The sequence below is a fragment of the Lygodium microphyllum genome, chromosome 3 (assembly GCF_053477565.2).
Source record: "Lygodium microphyllum isolate KBCC chromosome 3, Lygodium_microphyllum_v1.1.10, whole genome shotgun sequence".
Taxonomy (NCBI): Eukaryota; Viridiplantae; Streptophyta; class Polypodiopsida; order Schizaeales; family Lygodiaceae; genus Lygodium; species Lygodium microphyllum.
In genome coordinates this window covers 131284467-131307588 of record NC_141137.1, presented here as the reverse complement: position 1 = coordinate 131307588, position 23122 = coordinate 131284467, and positions in this window count along the sequence as shown.

Here is a 23122-nt window from a genome sequence, read left to right as displayed (position 1 = left end):
CCAATTGCAGTTATTGGGAGGAGGAACCACATTTATAGTACATTCAAACTAACCCATACATAAGGTTTCAAATAATTTTCTACATTCCAACGAAGTTGTTTTACTAAATTTGGCATTCATTCTTGGTCATGCATCTACCATTAGAAGAGGAATTTCATAGATCTTATTCGAAATGCCTACCCATGACTCGATGTGTGCTTGCGCGCCCGTCGACAACCACCCATGCCTGTGACTCCACGTGTGCAACTTCGGGCCTTCAAGTGGGCCCCCGCTTTTTTAGCCCCCTTTCACTTGTTGTATCCTCATGCCGTGTTGTGTTACGCTTCCGCGAGCTTGTGGGCATGCCAAGTGGTGGGTAATACCCCATGAGGTGGGTTCCACGGGGCAAGGGTCACCCCTAGGACCCATGGCAAGTTTGCCCCCCCTCTCTCTCCCCCTTGGCCCCCACCTTGCCATTGTGAATTTGTGAATATGCAATTATGTTTTTTATGTTTTTTAACATTAATATTTTATTTTATTTTAATTAGATTCTATTTTATATACTCCTTAGTCATTAATGTGAATCTATATTAATGTGATAATATTGCTTCTAATAATTAGCCATTGTGCAACACATGTTGATAGTATTTAATGAATGTGGTGTTAATATTATATATTAATGTGTGCAATGTTTTAAGTAATTAGCCATTGTGTAATTTTGTTAATCTCAAGAGGTAACTACATGTTATGTGTTAATATGGTGTTAATACTATATATTAATGTGCACAATGTTTTAAGTAATTAGCCATTGTGTAATTTTGTTAATCTCAAGAGGTAACTATATGTTATGTGTTAATATGTGTGTTGATATAATTTAATGAATATTGTGTTAATATTGCATATTAATGTGCACAAATATTTTTATTTATTAATCTATGCACGTTATGCTGTTTGTATGAATGTTAATATGTTAAGTTAATATTGTGAAAAGCATGAGTGTGAACAAAAAAGATGAATGTTAATATGTATTTAAATATTAATTAATCAATCTCAAATTCATATGATGTGCATGAATGTATTGTATTAATCAATGTGTATGAATGTGTATCAATCAATAATGTGTTAGTATTATGTGTGTTAATATTGTGTATAAATTTTACATGTTAATACGTGTGTTAATATTATATATTAATATGCACAAGAATTTTTATTTATTAATGTGTTTGAGGATTTTTTTCTTTAGTTTCCTAACATTATTTTTGTCATAATGTTTTTTTCATATAGCCTACGCACTTTTGGTATCCCCATCTACACTATTTTTCAAGGTATACATCTCTCTTATTTTTTCTTCTATTTTTAAAAATGTATTTTGTACACTTTCAAATATTTCTCTAACTTTAATTTCATTCTTGCATGCAATTATCACACTTTTGCTTTCATCATCAACACTACTTTTCCATCTCTCTCTCTCTCTCTCTCTCTCTCTCTCTCTCTCATTCAAAGTTAAAAAAGTTTATTTGTTGCATGTTCAAAGTTCAAGCTTTAATGTAGAGATAAAGGTGTATGGTGAAGTCAATAAATTGCAAGAGTAGTTGAATCTTGAAAGGTACAAGTGTGTTTTCGAAAATCAAGTTATTATTTTAATGCTATGCTCATATTTATTTTCCTCTCTTTCTCTCTCTCTCTCTCTCTCTCTCTCTCTCTATGTGTCATGATATTTGGTTTTATGAATATGTGTATATGGATGCATGCCTAAATGTTTTGATGATGCATTTCTCTCACTATTAGTATACTAATGTACATCAAAGCTTTAATCTATGTGTGCATATTGATGTTTTAGCACAAACTACCGATGCCCCCCCAAGCGTGTAAGCTCTCTTATATAGAAGAAGCTCTCTAGTCATGATGGTGTTTATCATTCTAACTGGGAAGATATTCACCTCCTCCCAAGTGTGTGGGGACCCAACGTAGATGATAGGCTCATTATGGTTGTGGATAAAAGTCTGAAAGATGAGTGTGTGTTGGTCTCCAACACAAGGGGTCTAGGTTATGGTTGTCGCTGTTGTGATATGGAACTTTTGAAAAAGGAGAGCATTACCATTTCTTTTGACTCTCTCTCTCTCTCTCTCTCTCTCTCTCTCTCTCTCTCTCTCTCTCTCTCTCTCTCTCTCTCTCTCTCTCTCTTTCTCTCAAATTCAAAGTTAAAAAAGTTTATTTGTTGCATGTTCAAAGTTCAAGCTTTAATGTAGAGATAAAGGTGTATGGTGAAGTCAATAAATTGCAAGAGTACTTGAATCTTGAAAGGTACAATTTTTTTTTTTGAAAATCAAGTTATTTTTCTAAGGATGTGCTCATATTTATTTTCCTCTCTCTCTCTCTCTCTCTCTCTATGTGTCATGATTTTTGGTTTTATAAATATGTTTATATTAATGCATGCCTAAATGTTTTGATGATACATTTCTCTCATGATTAGTATACCGATGCACATCAAAGCTTTAATCTATGTGTGCACATTGATGCTTCAACACAAACTAAACCCCTTCCCCCTAAGCGTTGTTACACGAGCGGTGATCGAGAGCAAGCCTCACTCACAACCCAATAACGAGACGTTAAGGAGTGGTGGTGAGAATAATTGAATTTGTCTGATGAATAACACAACATGGACAATTTAAATGTTTCAACAAACACCACGTGAACTCGAGGGGCTCACTATGTATAAATCCTATATATGACGTGCGTTCATGGCATGTTTTATATATCCCTATGTAACCTTTTTTGTGATTTTTTTGACCCTTCTGTAACTTCTTACCATGATTTATAAATTCCTTATTGTAAATTTATTTTTTAAAGAAAATAATTTAGCAAATCCTTATGTAATAAATACAAAACACTATTTTTATCACAAAATTGATCACAACTAGCTCTTAAGGGTCCATAAAAGAGTTTAGCTTTTTAGTGGTGATGAAGCTTTGCAAAATATCTTCATGATATATAACATCCAATGGTAAAATTTAGAATTTTATTAATAAAGATAGGGTTTAAAAAGAATTCAAAATAGAGACACTAGATGTACAATGCACACATGCTAGTAAGCTAGTTGCTCAACTCTATCGTAGAGTGAGCCTTGTGGTCTTAATCACAAAAAATTGAAATAGAAATGTTAGAATACACATCTTGACCATCCTAGTACTATCTTAGGGCTCTCTTAATTGCAATATTTATCTTGGTGCTATCTTATTGTGATATCAATGGGCTATCATTACATCTTTTGCAGCTAATTCATCTTAAATTATTTTCTCCACCATTCCTACAAAGCATATCATGTGCATGTAATACATACACACACAATAACAATATATGACAAATGCTTGATGAGAGAAGCGTGTATAGAGAAATAAGAATGATATGAGCCCTTGGTCTTTTCATCTGAACGATTGGGGAAATTGAGCTTTTGAAGCATCTCTGAGAATGTGTTGTACCCAAGATAGATCCTAAACACAAGAGTAGTCCATCTATGATTCAAGAATGATGCAACCCAATTGTGTGGCTATCTAGACAGAAAAAATACAACTATGATGGTTGGTTGGTAGCATGGTAGACTTTCAATTTGTTCAAGCTTGCTTTTTAAATTGAAACTTTCAATTTTCCACCACAATTATAGTGACAATTACACAATTACAGTGTCAAGACAATGTAGAAGCACTATATTCTAACAAAAGGCATTACATGAGCTGCAAATTCAAGCATGGGACTTGCAATTCCATTGGCATATTGTGTTGTTGAAGAAAGGGTCTCCTACCAACACACATGTTTGCAATTGTGAAAAAAGAAGATAATCACATATACACAACACTGCACTAGACAAAACATGTTTGATTACCACAGTGCTTTGGTTTCCCAACTAAGAAAATACAAGATGTTCCTTTCTTTGTTCTCTTGGATCAAAGTACAAGACTATATAGCACTTGTTAGAAATCAAGCTCACCGTCAGTGTGTTTTCATCTATGACCGACATCTATGACAGCTAGTGTGTACAGCTGTCTACATGTGACTGAATTAAATAAGTTGGGTTAGTAGTTAGTTAGTGACCTGACTAGAGTTAGTCCGTCTAGTCTACATTTACACTAGGTCACTTTATCTTGTAGTGTGTGTGGTTTTCAGTTTAGTGAGTGTGTGGAACATGAAGGAATGAGCTTGAGAGCCTGAAGGCTCATGGATATGGTGTTTTCCCTGTCTCTCTCTCCTCTTTGAACATGGTATCAGAGCCTTACTTGGTGGACCTCTTGGAGCAAGAGGGAGTGAAGATGATCTACAGTTGAAGACTTGTGTCATTTTCTCAAACAGGCTGAATGCCATTGTAAGCTGAAGGTATGCATTGAGTGATTACCTACTCTATGGGTCAAGCTGTAGGTTGTGGCTTGTTCAGAGCCTTGTGAAGGGTGTATTGAGCACTAGTGTGTGCTCCATCAGCATCAAACTCAACAAATAGAGCTGCTGGAGCAGAGGACAGATCTGCGTGAACTGCGCCTATTTCCTGCTCTCAGTTGTTGGGCTGCACTTCATCAAATGTTGGTGCATTTGGTCATCAAATGCTTGGTTATGAAAGGTATGAAGTGTTTTAAGATGGCAAGAGGCAAATGCTTGACCTTAAGCTCTGACATGAGCTAAGATCAGAGTGGGCAGATCTGGAAAAAAGGGCAGCACTGCTGTATACATAGTATACATGGTATATGCAACACATTGAAGAGCTTTGGAAGCTCTCTGACAAGCCCAGAAGCACTCTTGGAGCATAAATATATGCTGGAGATCATATGTACTTGTTGTGATCCATTGCAATCTGATTTTTGTAATTGAAATACTCAGATCTGGAGCATTTCAGACAGGTTGAAAAGTATCATTTAATATGGACAGCAAGCATTTGTTCCTTACTGAAGCATAGTGTGATATTTGGTGACATCTATGAGATGTATGTACTGACATGTGTATGTCAGAATGTTTATGGGTTGAGAAAAGCATTAAGTGCTACTGAATGCTGAAATTTTTGGAGCTGAAGCAAATGCAATCTTGTCTTGTTGGCTGAGTACAAATTGTAGAAGTAATGCGTGACTTTGCTCATTAGAAACAGACAGTCTATGGTCACTACATAGTCATGCATTGACCTTGTCATACTGGAGCAAATGTATGATTTGGTTTGGAGACACTTTGACGTGGTTTGGAGCTTGTTATGCTGAATTTTGGTTGACTGTAACTTGCAACTGAATTTGTTGACACTTGTATGTGCTGGTTATGCACTGTTCTGTGCCTTTATGCTCATGTCTTGACTGCCAAATGTACTAGCAGCTACCTGGGAGATTTTGGAACATGTATGACATGATTACCACTCAGTTTTGGACTTGAAATTGCTGCTGGTTACTCACAGTTTACAGTTTTCAGACGGCATGTATGTACCCTGGCAGTGAGGTTACAGAAGCTTAAGCTGAAGCAAACACAAAACTTATGTATTGACAGTTATATTTACAATTGAGACCACTTGTTTGTGGGTTGTTTTGGGGTGTTAGTGGGCTGAAATACCTTGGTTTTTTTTCTGCAATTTGGTGTAGAAAACTATCATAAACTGTTACTGACTGAACTTAGTCAGTCATACTTATTGGTCTGCAGGGAGTCAAGCACTTGATAGACAGTCTATTGCACCATGGCTAATGCACATGGGACTGACAATATCACTCAGATAGTTGGAGAGAAGTTGGATAATAAGAACTTTGCATTATGGACATTCAGAATGAAAAACTTTCTGGTTGGCAGAGGTTATTGGGATTTATGTACAGGAGATGAAGTTGCTCCTGAGTTGCCTACACACAATCCAACAAATGAACAGAAAAGAGCCTACAGGCTATGGAATGAAAGAGCATGCAAGGTGCTGCTTTGGTTTTCCTTATGTATATCTGATGCTATGGTAATTCAAATCACTAGATGTGAGACTTCAAAGGATGCTTGGGACATACTGATGAAAAATTATGGAACCATGACACATGCAAGGAAGATCCAGTTGAAACAACACTTCCACAACATGTCTAGGAATGGCAAGAGCATCTAGACATATACCACGGAGATTAAGACCATAGCTGATCAACTTGCTACTATTGGCTCAAGTGTATCAGAAGATGATATGATTGCTGTTGCTTTGAATGGCTTAGGCAAAGAGTACAAAGCTTTTGACACTTCCATTTCTGTCAGAAGAGCCCCCTAGCCGGGAAGAGCTAGTTGCTTTATTGCTGCATGAGGAAGTCAAACTTGGTTTGAATATAGGTTCTAGTGTATCTCAGAGTAGAGACACTGTGTTGTACTCTAGCCAGCGTGGCAGAGGAGCTAGAGGTCGTGGTTCATTTCGAGGTCGTGGTGACACTTGTAATACTTATGGACAGCAGCAGCAACAGAGTAATTGGCATGGTGCAAATACAAAAGGCTAGCATGGATCTGGTGGGTTTAGAGGCAGGGGGAGATCACCCCGAGGTAGAGGTGGTGGATCTGGTTCATGGCAGTCATCTGATCAGTCCAATAGGGACAAGGACTGCCATTATTGTGGCCAGTATGGGCATATTGCAAAGGATTGTTACAAAAAGCAGGGAGATATGAAGGCAAAGGGCAGATAGAATGGGCACTATGCATCTTCCAGTGGTGCTCATGATGAGCCAGTTGATAGACTCTTTGCCATGCAGCATGCATCTAAAAATGCATCGAGACATGATAGAGATGATAGATGGTACATTGACTCTGGAGCGTCAAACCACATGACCCCGCATGGAGAGTGGTTTGATGAGATGGTTGCAGGTACACATGGTCATGTATGTACTGGGGATGACACCCAACATGACATAAAGCATAAAGGGATTGTTCCTCTTATGATGCCTGATGGCAAGAAGAAAGACCTGCATGATGTATTACATGTACCGACCATAACAAAGAATCTATTGTCTGTGGGTCAAATTGCAGAACAGAATTTGCAAGTGAGGTTCAACAAAGATGGGTGTTTCATTGAGGAGTATGGAAATGGCTACAAGTTAATTGCCAAGGGCAAAAGGGATGGCATGATGTTTACGTTGGATGCGACCATTCCATGACTCAAGGCAGCCATGTTTGCACATGATGAGAGTGCCACTCGGGATGTAGAGATTTGGCACAAGCGGATTGGACATGTCAATGTACAAAAGCTGAAATCTATGCATCAGAAAGAAGTAGTACTTGGTTTACCTAAATTCAAGTATAATGATTTTGGTCATGTATGCCCTGCATGTCAGTTTGGGAAGCAAGCACGGTTTCCTTTCATGAGACATGTAAAAAACAGCACTAGGCCTTTACAGTTGGTGCACTCTGATGTCTGGGGTGCTTCACATAATGCTTCTTTTGGTGGTGCACAGTATTATGTCTCATTTATTGATGATTTCAGCAGGTACACTTGGCTTTATATTTTGAAGCATAAGGATGATGTGTTTGATGCATTCAAAGACTTCAAGAAATATGCTGAAAATGAATTGGGCTGTTACATATCATGCTTGAGATCAGATGGAGGAGGTGAATCTGTCTCAAACTACTTTGACAGGTATCTAGCTAAACATGGGATCAGAAGACAGCTCACATGTAGTTACACACCGCAGCAAAATGGTATTGCAGAGAGGAAAAATAGGGTTTTGATGGAGTCAGCTAGAGCTATGCTGAATGAAAAATGTCTGCCAAATGGTTATTGGGCTGAAGCAGTGGTGACTGCTGTCTATGTGCTGAATCGAACCCCTATAGCAGGGATTCATGATGTCACTCCGTATGAATGGTTGTATGGTCATAAACCTGACATTTCACACTTGAAGGTATTTGGTAGCATTGTATATGTGCATATATCGGATGAGAAGAGGAAGAAATTGGATCCTAAGGCAGTGAAAAGTGTATTTATAGGATATGCACAGGAACGGAAAGCTTATAAGTGTTATGTACCTTCTACGCATGAGACACTCATAAGCAGAGATGTGGTATTTGATGAGTTAGCATCCTGGTATGGGAATCCTGTTGCAGTGCCTACTGATGGCTCACCTAGTATGAGTCATGCTGAAAATACTCCTGCAGAGAGTACTTCCCTTAGTGGTCAGACAGGTGATGTATCATCTACAGTGAGTCCTTGGACAGGACGATTACGGAGTTGCACTATTGCATCCATTGATATGGATATGTCAATGAAGGGGAGAACAGATAAGAGAAAAGAAAAGGTTTTTGAAGATGTAATAGGTCCCCTCATTGCAGGTTATGATTCATCTAGCAGTGACAGCTTAGACAGTGAATTGGGGATTCCGTCTGTTATGACGCCAGGTGCTAGGCAGAGCCATTATGTGCCGCCTCATGAGAGGCAAGCTCACAGTGAGCCACAGCTCAGGAGATCAGAGAGGGTCAGACGACCTGTTGACAGGTATACTTACACTCAATATTTAGCCCGTCATTATGCTTATATGACGAAAGTAACAGGTTTTAGAGAACCAAGTAAGTTTGATGAGGCAGTTGCAGATGAGAATTGGCATGCTGCTATGGATGAGGAATATTCAGCTTTGGCTGAAAATGGTACATGGGATTTGGTACAGTTGCCTGAGGACAAAACACCTATTGGATGCAAGTGGTGTCAAGATTGTGGGAGAGAAGAAAGGAGTCTCGCTTGAAGCTTTCTTGCTTGCACAATGGGGGAAGACACACAAGGGTGGAGACTGAAAACAGTTTTCCTCTTCTTAGTTGTGTAAGCCAAAAGAACTCAAGTACAAAAGAAATAGAAGATCCCTCTATATGGGTCTCAAACCAAACTCAACTAACTAAGGTGGCATACTAACTGAGCCACGAACTAGAGTAGATAAGGATAGCTATCATGTAGCTATTATTCAGGGTCGGTGTACCAACCGCATCTGCAACTGACAAGTCGGTGACATAAATACACAATGGTCACCCTGGCGTATCACGAGTGGAGCTCGATATCTCAACACTCCCCCTCGAGCTCAATCCCAATTCCTGCACACCAAGCAGGTCTCTGAACTTGCGCAGCTTCTCTGTGCCCAATGCCTTCGTGAATATGTCAGCTACCTGATCCTCTGTGCTGACATAAACTAGATCAATAAGACCTAGTAAAACCCTCTCTCGCACATAGTGATAATGCACCTCAATGTGCTTTGTTCTAGCATGATAGACTGGGTTATTTGCCAAGTGTATACTACTCATGTTGTCACAATAAATGACAACTGGCCCATCTGTAGACTGATGCATATCATAAAGTAGCTTATGCAACCAAGCTACCTCACATGCAGCCATTGCTGCACCCCTGTACTCAGCCTCTGTGCTCGACAAGGCAACTGTAGGCTGTTTCTTGCTGCTCCAAGTGACTGCAACACTCCCAAAAGAGAACACATATCCACTGGTAGATCGTCTATCAGAAATACTACCAGCCCAATCAGCATCAGTGTATCCATGCAACTGTATCTGAACCCCAGTCTCATAAAATAGTCCATACTGCAATGTGGACTTCACATACCTGAGTATGCGTCTAACCGCATCCAAATGCGGTTTCCTTGGAGCCTGCATAAACTGACTTACCAATCCAACAGCATAGCTCAAATCTGGCCTGGTAATAGTCATATAAATCAAGCTTCCTACTATGCGTCTGTACATAGTAGGGTCTTCCAGAAGCTCACTTGCATCTGTGCTCAGCTTCACATTCTGCTCCAAAGGAACTGAAATAGGCTTACAGCCTGTCATCCCATATTTGGACAGCATGTCCAATCCATACTGCCTCTGCAAGAGCTGTATCCCACTTGGTGATCTAATCACCTCAATGCCCAAGAAATAACGCAGCTCTCCCAAATCCTTCATCTCAAACTTCTGCTTCAATAGCATTTTCACATGAAGGATATCTTCATCACTGTCACCTGTCATAATCAAATCATCAACATAAATGACAAGTAGCATAATACCTTTCTTTGTTTTTCTCACATAAAGTGAGAAATCTGCCTTGGAAATCTGAAAGCCAATAGTAACAAGATACTGTCCTATCTTGTCAGACCATGCTCTAGGTGCTTGCTTCAAGCCATACAAGGCTTTCTTCAACCTGCAAACAAACTCAGGATGAACAGCATGCACATAACCTGGTGGCTGCTCCATATAGACCTCTTCTTGCAAATCACCATGCAAGAAGGCATTCTTTACATCCATCTGATGTAAAGACCATCCCTTTGATGCAGCCATAGCAATGACTGCTCTTACGGTTGCCATCCTTGCAACCGGACTGAATGTTTCTTCATAGTCAATGCCATATGTTTGTGCATACCCCTTGACCACTAATCTTGCCTTGTATCTGTTCACAGAACCATCTGCATTGTGCTTCACCTTATAAACCCACTTACAGCCAATTGCATTCTTACCTTTAGGCAAAGGTACCAATTCCCATGTAGCATTTGCTTCCAAGGCATCCATTTCTTCATCCATGGCTTTCTCCCATTTTTCTTTTCCCATGGCTTGCTCAAAAGAAGTGGGTTCTGGTTCTTGTATCACCTTGACCATATATGCATAGTGAATGGCTGTAAATCCATCATATTTCAGCCTATCCACAGGATACCTAACTTTGGTAGACCTGCGCAAAGTGGGTTCACTCCTAGGTGCTCTCAAAACATCCATGGTCTTCCTTACTCTAGGTGTAACAATAGAAGGAATACCCAACTCATCATCAATGCTCTGTTCTGAGCCACTGGATTCACCATCCACATAAGAGTGACCTGCATTCACATCAAACATGGGTTGATCTACCTTCTCTTTTCCTTTTCGTGATACCTGCATACCACTATTTGCGCTGCCTTTAGAAGATTCTCCTGATCTCAATCTGCCTGTCCATGGCAAAGAATGTGAACCACTGCTAGAGGACGCTCCAGGTCCACTAATATTTTGTGACTGCTGCTGTGAATTCTGTGCAGCATTACCATTTTGTGCATCTACATCATCAATCACATTTACTAGTTTATACCAGCTACTCATCTCATCAAAAACAACATCTCTGCTCACTGTAAACTTACGAGTAGAAGGGTTATAGCATCTATACCCTTTTTGTTGCAGAGAGTAACCAATAAAGATGCACTTCTCAGCTTTTGGATCCAACTTGGATCTCAACTCATCTGGCACATGTACGTAGGCAATGCAACCAAAAATTTTCAAATGAGAAATATCTGGTTTCCTACCAGTATACCTCTCCTCTGGAGTCATTCCATGTATTGCTGCAGTGGGAGTCCTGTTCATTATGTAGACTGCTGTAGCAACTGCTTCAGCCCAATAAAAATCTGGCAGGTCTTTTTCATTAAGCATGGCACGAGATACCTCTCCAATATGCCTGTTTTTTCTTTCTGCAATTCCATTTTGCTGTGGGGTATGACTGCATGAATATTGCTGCTTTATGCCATGCTCCTGCAGGAACCTTGCAAACTCATTTGAGAGGTACTCTCCCCCTCCATCTGACCTTAGGCATTTTACTTGCAGGCCTGTTTCTTTTTCAACCATAGCTTTAAGAGTTTTGAAATGCCCAAAAACTTCACTTTTCTTTTTCATAAAATACACCCAAACTTTTCTACTGTAGTCATCAATAAAACTGACAAAATAATGACAGCCTCCAAGAGATGCAGCTTTAGTAGTCCACACATCAGAGTGGATTAATTCCAATGGCTTTTTACTCTCTTGAACATGTCTAGGAAATGGTTTCCTTACCTGTTTTCCAAACTGACAGGCTTCACATACCTTATGCATTTCTGCAACCTTGAATTTCGGCAAACCTGCAACAATATTTTGGGCCTGCATTGATTTAAGTCGTTGTACATTAACATGACCAATGCGTTTATGCCAGATATCAATATTTGCAACTACACGGGTCCCATGGGCAAACATTGCTGCACTCAATTCAGACATGTCTGCATCCAATGTAAACATTCTGCCCTTCTTCTTTCCTTTTGCTATCAAGCGACGTTTATTTTTCATATCCTCAACAAAGCATCCATGAGGATTAAATCTGACCTGCAAGCCCTGTTCAACCATTTGACCAACAGAAACCAGATTCTTGGTGATATTCGGGACATGAAATACATCGGACATGTATTTCTTTTTTCCATCTTGCATAGACAAGGGAATTTTTCCAATCTGCACAATAGGATGTGCAGTATCATCACCAGTCTCCACAAATCCTGGTTTTTCCATTTTCCTTGCATCCTCCATCCATTCTGCATGACCTGTCATGTGGTTTGATGCACCTGAGTCAACATACCATACATCATTGCTTTCTTCTGCATTTGTCACAGAATTGTTCATGTGCTGCACCATAAACAGATGCTCATTTCTGTCATCACCCTGTCTACTAGAAGATGCATAATTCCCTTGTTGCAGTTTTCCATTCATGATGTCATTCTGCTTTTTATAGCAGTCTTTAGCCATATGACCCATTTTACCACAGTAGTAGCATTCAACATTACTGTTTGCATTTTGGCCTCTTTGCCATCCACCACGACCTCTTTGGCTCCCCCTGCCTCTAGAGTTACCACGTCCTCCTCCATAGGACTGGTTTTCTTGAGTTTGCTGCATATTCTGATTTCTGCCACGGCCTCCAAATCGGCCTCCTCTACCTCTGCCTCTACCTCTTCCAGCATTTGAGTAGAAGACAGCTTCTTTTGAAGTTCCTCCTGAAGAAGATGCACCACTATTTCTCTGCTCCTCAGAAATTAGAAGAGCAATCAACTCCTCAAAATCAGGAAATCTTTCACGGACGGAAATGGATGTTCGGAACTGTGCATAATCCTTTCCTAGACCATTCAAGGTCACGGAAACTAAATCATCATCTTCCAGTGGCGACCCAATGGAAGCAAGTGCATCAGCAATCTTCTTCACCTTCATGTGGTAGTCGTTGATGCTCATACTTTCTCTTTGCACATTATGCAACTCTTGCTTGAGCTGCATTTTCCTGGCTTGCGTATTTGTGCTATACATTTTTGACAAAGTATCCCATGCCTCCTTTGGCGTACTTGCATCCTGAATATGCACAATCATAGAGTCTGAAATATTGATAGACAGCCAATACATAACTTTCCTGGCTCTCTCATGCCATGTTTTGAATGCCTGCATTTGCTGTTGATTGGGAACATCAGGAAGAACTGGTTCTTCTTCATTTCCTGCAACGAATTCCCAATATCCTTTTCCCATAAGGAAATTCGTCATTCTAAACTTCCATGCTTGGAAGTTGTTCTTGTCAAGCTTTTCAGTGACAATCTGTGAAAGAGAATCAGATGCCATTACAGAACACTGCGAAAAATTCTGTCACTGCAAAAACTCAGCTTCACCCTCACAAGGGCAAATCTGCAAAACTGGCGAAAGTGGTATTTGACCACACAGTCACTTCCTAGTGACGATTTTGCATAAACAGGAACCAAGGATGATTCTAAAACTCCCAATGTCTCTGCGCACAAGCATACGATGCAATTTCTACAGTAACTTTTCACCGACCTGTAGAACAGTGGCTAAACAGCATAAAACTGAGCCTTTTTCTGAGTGTGTGCAGAAAACTTCCGCCTCCAAAACAGGCCCCGAAATGGCCTCAAATAAAAAAAACAGGGTCGCCGAGAGCTAAAGCTTTCCCCCGCAGCATATACTGCCCTCTTGCTTCACCGCGAAGGGCGTCTCAACCTGAGACAATGCACTCCTGCAATTTTCGGCTGTGCTACCTGCAGAGATCTGCTCCCAAAATAGAAAATGAAAGCAACACTGCTCCTCTTACCAGAACACCGCGAGCTTGGCTTGCTTTCTTGAGCTCCTTACCACGAACAAGGCTCTGATACCATGTCAAGATTGTGGGAGAGAAGGAAGGAGTCTCGCTTGAAGCTTTCTTGCTTTCACAATGGGGGAAGACACACAAGGGTGGAGGCTGAAAACAGTTTTCCTCTTCTTAGTTGTGTAAGCCAAAAGAACTCAAGTACAAAAGAAATAGAAGATCCCTCTATATGGGTCTCAAACCAAACTCAACTAACTAAGGTGGCATACTAACTGAGCCACGAACTAGAGTAGATAAGGATAGCTATCATGTAGCTATTATTCAGGGGCGGTGTACCAACCGCATCTGCAACTAACAAGTCGGTGACATAAATACACAACGGTCACCCTGGCGTATCACGAGTGGAGCTCGATATCTCAACAAGTGGGTGTATAAGGTAAAATGTAAATTAGATGGATCATTGGAAAGATATAAGGTGTGGGAGCTTTCACTCGACCGCCAAGACCCACGGACCGCTTATTGATTCAAGCGTTCCAAGCCGAGCAAATGGCTACCTCTCACATGGCCGACGCGCAATGCATACCTTACGGGTGTAGTGAGCTTACCTTGATGCCGTTCGAGTTACCTCCTCTCCTGCGCACTCCGGTAGCTCCACGATGTTGAGATATCGAGCTCCACTCGTGATACGCCAGGGTGACCGTTGAGTACTTATGTCACCGACTTGTCAGTTGCAGACGCGGTTGGTACACCGCCGATGAATAATAGCTACATGACAGCTATCCTTATCTACTCTAGTTCGTGGCTCAGTTAGTATGCCACCTTAGTTAGTTGAGTTTGGTTTGAGACCCATATAGAGGGTTCTTCTATTTCTTTGTACTTGAGTTCTTTTGGCTTACACAACTAAGAAGAGGAAAACTGTTTTCAGCCTCCACCCTTGTGTGTCTTCCCCCATTGTGCAAGCAAGAAAGCTTCAAGCGAGACTCCTTCCTTCTCTCCCACAATCTTGACATGGTATCAGAGCCTTGTTCGTGGTAAGGAGCTCAAGAAAGCAAGCCAAGCTCGCGGTGTTCTGGTAAGAGGAGCAGTGTTGCTTTCATTTTCTGTTTTGGGAGTAGATCTCTGCAGGTAGCACAGTCGGAAAGTGCAGGAGTGCATTGTCTCAGGTTGAGACGCCCTTCGCGGTGAAGCAAGAGGGCAGTATATGCTGCGGGAGAGGGCTTTGGCCCTTGGCGACCTTGTTTTTTTGATTTGAGGCCATTTCGGGGCCTGTTTCGCAGACGGAAGTTTTCTGCACGCACTCAGGAAAAGGCTCAGTTTTATGCTGTGCAGCCACTGTTCTACAGGTCGGTGAAAAGTTACTGTAGAAATTGCATCGTATGCTTGTGCGTAGAGACATTGGGAGTTTCAGAATCATCCTTGGTTCTTGTTTATGCAAAATCGTCACTAGGAAGTGACTGTGTGGTCAAATACCACTTTCGCCAGTTTTGCAGATTTGCCCTTGTGAGGGTGAAGCTGTGTTTTTTTTTTGCAGTGACAGAATTTCTTGCAGTATTCTGTAATGGCGTCTGATTCTCTTTCACAGATTGTCACTGAAAAGCTTGACAAGAACAACTTCCAGGCATGGAAGTTTAGAATGACGAATTTCCTTATGGGAAAAGGATATTGGGAATTTGTTGCAGGAAATGAAGAAGAACCAGTTCTTCCTGATGTTCCCAATCAACAGCAAATGCAGGCATTCAAAGCATGGCATGAGAGAGCCAGGAAAGTTATGTACTGGCTGTCTATCAGCATTTCAGACTCTATGATTGTGCATATTCAGGATGCAAGTACGCCAAAGGAGGCATGGGATACTCTGTCAAAGATGTATAGCACAAATACGCAAGCCAGGAAAATGCAGCTCAAGCAAGAGTTGCACAATGTGCAAAGAGAAAATATGAGCATCAATGACTACCACATGAAGGTGAAGAAGATTGCAGATGCACTTGCTTCCATTGGGTCGCCAGTGGAAGATGATGATTTAGTTTCTGTGACCTTGAATGGTCTAGGAAAGGATTATGCACAGTTTCGGACATCCGTTTCAGTTCGTGAAAGATTTCCTGATTTTGAGAAGTTGATTGCTCTTCTAATTTCTGAGGAACAGAGAAATGGTGGTGCATCTTCTTCAGGAGGAACTTCAAAATAAGCTGTCTTCTACTCAAATGCTGGAAGAGGTAGAGGCAGAGGTAGAGGAGGCCGATTTGGAGGCCGTGGCAGAAATCAGAATATGCAGCAGACTCAAGAAAACCAGTCCTATGGAGGAGGACGTGGTAACTCTAGAGGCAGGGGGAGCCAAAGAGGTCGTGGTGGATGGCAAAGAGGCCAAAATGCAAACAGTAATGTTGAATGCTACTACTGTGGTAAAATGGGTCATATGGCTAAAGACTGCTATAAAAAGCAGAATGACATCATGAATGGAAAACTGCAACAAGGGAATTATGCATCTTCTAGTAGACAGGGTGATGACAGAAATGAGCACTTGTTTATGGTGCAGCACATGAACAATTCTGTGACAAGTGCAGAAGAAAGCAATGATGTATGGTATGTTGACTCAGGTGCATCAAACCACATGACAGGTCATGCAGAATGGATGGAGGATGCAAGGAAAATGGAAAAACCAGGATTTGTGGAGACTGGTGATGATACTGCACATCCTATTGTGCAGATTGGAAAAATTCCCTTGTCTATGCAGGATGGGAAAAAGAAATACCTGTCCGATGTATTTCATGTCCCGAATATCACCAAGAATCTGGTTTCTGTTGGTCAAATGGTTGAACAGGGCTTGCAGGTCAGATTTAATCCTCATGGATGCTTTGTTGAGGATATGAAAAATAAACGTCGCTTGATAGCAAAAGGAAAGAAGAAGGGCAGAATGTTTACATTGGATGCAGACATGTCTGAATTGAGTGCAGCAATGTTTGCACATGGGACCGGTGTAGTTGCAGATATTGATATCTGGCATAAACGCATTGGTCATGTTAATGTACAGCGACTTAAATCAATGCAGGCCCAAAATATTGTTGCAGGTTTGCCGAAATTCAAGGTTGCAGAAATGCATAAGGTATGTGAAGCCTGTCAGTTTGGAAAACAGGCAAGGAAACCATTTCCTAGACATGTTCAAGAGAGTGAAAAGCCATTGGAATTAATCCACTCTGATGTGTGGACTACTAAAGCTGCATCTCTTGGAGGCTGTCATTATTTTGTCAGTTTTATTGATGACTATAGCAGAAAAGTTTGGGTGTATTTTATGAAAAAGAAAAGTGAAGTTTTTGGGCATTTCAAAACTCTTAAAGCTATGGTTGAAAAAGAAACAGGCCAGCAAGTAAAATGCCTAAGGTCAGATGGAGGGGGAGAGTACCTCTCAAATGAGTTTGCAAGGTTCCTGCAGGAGCATGGCATAAAGCAGCAATATTCATGCAGTCATACCCCACAACAAAATGGAATTGCAGAAAGAAAAAACAGGCATATTGGAGAGGTATCTCGTGCCATGCTCAATGAAAAAGACTTGCCAGATTTTTATTGGGCTGAAGCAGTTGCTACAGCAGTCTACATAATGAATAGGACTCCCACTGCAGCAATACATGGAATGACTCCAGAGGAGAGGTATACTGGTAGGAAACCAGATATTTCTCATTTGAAAATTTTTGGTTGCATTGCCTATGTACATGTGCCAGATGAGTTGAGATCCAAGTTGGATCCAAAAGCTGAGAAGTGCATCTTTATTGGTTACTCTCTGCAGCAAAAAGGGTATAGATGCTATAACCCTTCTACTCGTAAGTTTACAGTGAGCAGAGATGTTGTTTTTGATGAGATGAGTAGCTGGTATAAACCAGTAAATGTGATTGATGATGTAGATGCACAAAATGGTAATGCTGCACAAAATTCACAGCAACAGTCACAAAATATTAGTGGACCTGGAGCATCCTCTAGCAGTGGTTCACATTCTTCGTCATGGACAGGCAGATTGAGATCAGGAGAATCTTCTCAAAGTAATGCAGATAGTGGTATGCAGGTATCACGAAAAGGAAAGGAGAAGGTTGATCAGCCCATGTTTGATGTGAATGTAGGTCACTCTTATGTGGATGGTGAATCCAGTGGCTCAGAACAGAGCATTGATGATGAGTTGGGTATTCCTTCTATTGTTACACCTGGAGTAAGGAAGACCAGGGATGTTTTGAGAGCACCTGGGAGTGAACCTACTTTGCGCAGGCCTACGAGAGCTAGGTATCCTGTGGATAGGCTGAAATATGATGGATTTACAGCCATTCACTATGCATATATGGTTAAAGTGATACAGGAACCAGAACCCACTTCTTTTGAGGAAGCCATGGGAAAAGAAAAATGGGAGAAAGCCATGGATGAAGAAATGGATGCCTTGGAAGCAAATGCTACATGGGAATTGGTACCTTTGCCTAAAGGTAAAAATGCAATTGGCTGTAGGTGGGTTTATAAGGTGAAGCACAATGCAGATGGTTCTGTGAACAGATACAAGGCAAGATTAGTAGTCAAGGGGTACGCACAAACATATGGCATTGACTATGAAGAAACATTCAGTCCGGTTGCAAGGATGGCAACCGTAAGAGCAGTCATTGCTATGGTTGCATCAAAGGGATGGTCTTTACATCAAATGGATGTAAAGAATGCCTTCTTGCATGGTGATTTGCAAGAAGAGGTCTATATGGAGCAGCCACCAGGTTATGTGCATGCTATTCATCCTGAGTTTGTTTGCAGGTTGAAGAAAGCCTTGTATAGCTTGAAGCAAGCACCTAGAGCATGGTCTGACAAGATAGGACAGTATCTTGTCACTATTGGCTTTCAGATTTCCAAGGCAGATTTCTCACTTTATGTGAGAAAAACAGAGAAATGTATTATGCTACTTGTCATTTATGTTGATGATTTGATTATGACAGGTGACAGTGATGAGGATATCCTTCATGTGAAAATGCTATTGAAGCAGAAGTTTGAGATGAAGGATTTGGGAGAGCTGCGTTATTTCTTGGGCATTGAGGTGATTAGATCACCAAGTGGGATACAGCTCTTGCAAAGGCAGTATGGATTGGACATGCTGTCCAAATATGGGATGACAGGCTGTAAGCCTATTTCAGTTCCTTTGGAGCAGAATGTGAAGCTGAGTACAGATGCAGGTGAGTTTCTAGAAGACCCTACTATGTACAGACGCATAGTAGGAAGTTTGATTTATATGACTATTACCAGGCCAGATTTGAGCTATGCTGTTGGATTGGTAAGTCAGTTTATGCAAGCTCCAAGGAAACCACATTTGGATGCGGCTAGACGCATACTCAGGTATGTGAAGTCCACATTGCAGTATGGACTATTTTATGAGACTGGGGTTCAGATACAGTTGCATGGATACACTGATGCTGATTGGGCTGGTAGTATTTCTGATAGACGATCTACCAGTGGATATGTGTTCTCTTTTGGGAGTGTTGCAGTCACTTGGAGCAGCAAGAAACAGCCTACAGTTGCCTTGTCGAGCACAGAGGCTGAGTACAGGGGTGCAGCAATGGCTGCATGTGAGGTAGCTTGGTTGCATAAGCTACTTTATGATATGCATCAGTCTACAGATGGGCCAGTTGTCATTTATTGTGACAACATGAGTAGTATACACTTGGCAAATAACCCAGTCTATCATGCTAGAACAAAGCACATTGAGGTGCATTATCACTATGTGCGAGAGAGGGTTTTACTAGGTCTTATTGATCTAGTTTATGTCAGCACAGAGGATCAGGTAGCTGACATATTCACGAAGGCATTGGGCGCAGAGAAGCTGCGCAAGTTCAGAGACCTGCTTGGTGTGCAGGAATTGGGATTGAGCTCGAGGGGGAGTGTTGAGATATCGAGCTCCACTCGTGATACGCCAGGGTGACCGTTGAGTACTTATGTCACCGACTTGTCAGTTGCAGACGCGGTTGGTACACCGCCGATGAATAATAGCTACATGACAGCTATCCTTATCTACTCTAGTTCGTGGCTCAGTTAGTATGCCACCTTAGTTAGTTGAGTTTGGTTTGAGACCCATATAGAGGGTTCTTCTATTTCTTTGTACTTGAGTTCTTTTGGCTTACACAACTAAGAAGAGGAAAATTGTTTTCAGCCTCCACCCTTGTGTGTCTTCCCCCATTGTGCAAGCAAGAAAGCTTCAAGCGAGACTCCTTCCTTCTCTCCCACAATCTTGACACACGATCCAAGTGCAAGCTTCAAGCAAGCTCCATCCTCAAGCTCCATGCTCCAAGCTCCATTGCCGCGAGCAAGACAAGAGAAGAGAGGAGACAATGGAGAGCTTCTCCTCCTCGGTCCCTCACCCTCACACACTCACACACTCACTCCCTCACACTCTCACACTCCCTCTCTCAAGCACAAGCTCAAGCAAGCAAGAACAAGAAGAAGAAGAAGAAGAGGAGAGCTACTTTTGGCCACACACAAGAATGAGCTTCTCATTCACTTTTCAACTTTATATACAAAACCCTAACTCCTTTTTGGGCGGTCATCCCCTTTTCCCCTTTTTACATGGCCGGCCGTAGCCTTGGCCCTTTTTCCCATTGTCCTTCTATCTTCCTAGCTTCCTTTCCACCGCCCATCTACATTTACAAATTGCACGGGTGAGAGCCCGGCGCTCTTTTATAAGATTTCGGGGTGCGCCTTTTCATTTTAAAATGCGCCTTTTCCCTTTTGCCTTTGCCTTGGACTTTTAAGGTTGCCCTTGCGCTTTTGGCCTTTTCTCCTTTTCTTTCTTCAGTCGGGCTACCTTTTTTCCGCCTTTGCCCTGCGTCTTTTCCACTTCCTTTTGCTTTCTTCGTGTTGGGGTTAACATTACCCCCCTCCTAGACGAGTGCCAGTCCCATGGCACTCACCGTCGTAGGTAGCAGGCTGTAGTATACGCCAAAGACGTGGGTAACAAGGACACCTGTGGTTTCCATGGAGGAGTGTTGGTGGTGGTGTGGCAGAAGGTCCTGGGGCCTGTTGGTGGCCCAGGTGGCTGGTGGAAGGTTGTTGGAGTTGGTGGTAGGGCTATGCTGTGTTGGGGATTGCATTGATGGCCAGCACAAGTGTTGGTTTGTTAGGGATTCTGCACATGACGATTCTTTGCGGGCTTGTCGGATGGTAAGGGACAAGCATTCAACGTTGAGTGTTGATGAAGAGTGAACAACACCTTATACCTGCAATTGGAAAACCTCACATATGGTCTCTCCTTAAGGGGTAGTGCTAGTCTTCTTGTCGTGCACAAGACATATTTGATTAGTTTGGGAGACAGGTCGAACTCTAAGCAAGTTGAGAGTATTGTCCTGCACTTGAGGACCCAAACTGTGCATATACTTTGGTGCAGATATTATGTAAGTGCTCGTGCATACTTAGATATTACGTAGTTAGAAGACCGTGGGCTAGTTTCTCATAACAATGTGTGGATGAAGCAAAGTTGTCCGTGTTGAGAAGAAGTACACGTGAAGGTATATGAGACATCCTTTGCATTGTGACTGCACGACGGAGCATAATTGAATACAGGGACACCGCACTTTCAGTAGCTGGAAACTATTGGACTTGCTTGATGAGTACGGTGTACTTTTCATGGCCAATCGTGCGGTGCTTATCACCACTGATTGCAATGGTACTAAGGCAGAGTGCAAAAGAAAATTGTGCAAGTGGGTCAGGGTGATAGGTCTACCCCTAGGCGAGACAAGCTCCCAGGTATGTCCTGCCCTTGATGTGCCCTGAACAATTGTGGGTGATTGTAGGGGGCTAGGGGACTAGGGACGAAGCCGGTCGACCAAGGTCACCAGACGTACCTAATTTGAGGACCCCTAGGTACTGTGCTGTGATCGTGGGTGCTTCTTATTTTTCCATTCATTTCTTTTCCTTTTCTTTTCCTTTCTTTTCGTCTCTTTTTCTTTTTCTTTCTTTCCTTCTTTCTTTCTTTTTTTTTTTTTTTTTTGCCTGAGTAAAACGATTACAATATGTCGAGGCTATCAGCCTTTCAATGGGTTGGAAAATGTCAAGCTTCGAAGGCTCCGAAAATGAATAGTACAATGATGATGGTGCCCTAGCCTCATTGTTAGAGAAGCAGTTGGCGAAAGGGGGAGATACACTTGAGCTATTGCAACCCTCCTTGCAGCACATGCGATGTGGGTACAATTGAGGTAACGGCTGCCGTGAGCCAACTATAGAGCTTGACCCAGAAAGGGGGAGTGGCCCATGAATGTTTTGTGGGCCATGCAATGTGGGCAGTTGGCAAGGGTGCTTTCGGCAGCGTGGCTTGCCGCGGCTCGTTGTGGGGTTGTGGGTGTTGCGATGATTGGGCATTGAACATTTTCGCACAAGGACCTGTATTATCCTACATCCACTTGTCGCTTCATGAGAGCATATGCATTGTGTATGCCGCAACTATAATAAACCACTGCAATGCAAGGAGACATCACTTATTTGAATTCTATGGTGTTGACTAGACATTTATCACCTGCGCTTGATTAGCTTTTTCTTTTGCTAAAGGCATAGCATATATTAAACGCAGATATGATAAGTTCATACAAGTCAGGAACATGTCAACACTTAACAAGTTGGGAACACTTAACCATTTAAAAACAAAAAGTCCTGGCCAGTTATCATTTGATGAGCCCTTTATGCATTATGGGCTACTCGATTTGTACGAGGCGGGGTGAGTCTGGATGGCCGGGTGATTGGGGCTCTGCTAGTGTGGGGCTCCCGTGGGGATGAGCAGGGAACATGTCGACCGGGACATGAATGGTGTAATCCCGGATCGCTACCGTCTGCAGAATATCTTTAAATAATTCATTAAATTCTTCTATTTCCCGAGCTGCCCTTTCTGTCTTTGAGCATCTGGGGCCCGCGCGGGAGCTGGGAGTGTGTACCACTAGTGCTGCCATCTGTTGCGCGTTTCGAGTCTCGACTTTCTTGACTCGAGGATTCTTCGGCCTTCGCCCTGGGCAATGTCACTTGGGGCCTCGCTTCTTGGCGTACCTCTTGATGGTGGGCACATAGCGCTCTAGTGGAATGCGCGTGCCACATGTTCCCGTCGGCTGCGGAGAGCGTCCTTCCAAGCTAGTTGCCCTTGGTTCTCCATGTTTTCCTCGCGGGGGACCTGTAAGATGTAAATCAAGGATTAAGATTTGTCACATGATAATACCATTCATATGTAAGGGATTATAGTGCAGGTTATCAAGCGCATAGGACGAGAAGGGGAGGGGTAGGGCATGCAGTGCTTGTTGCAGAGGGATGGCCCCCGTGATGTATATTTAGCCCCCTGCCATTAGCAGATATTGGTTCGTG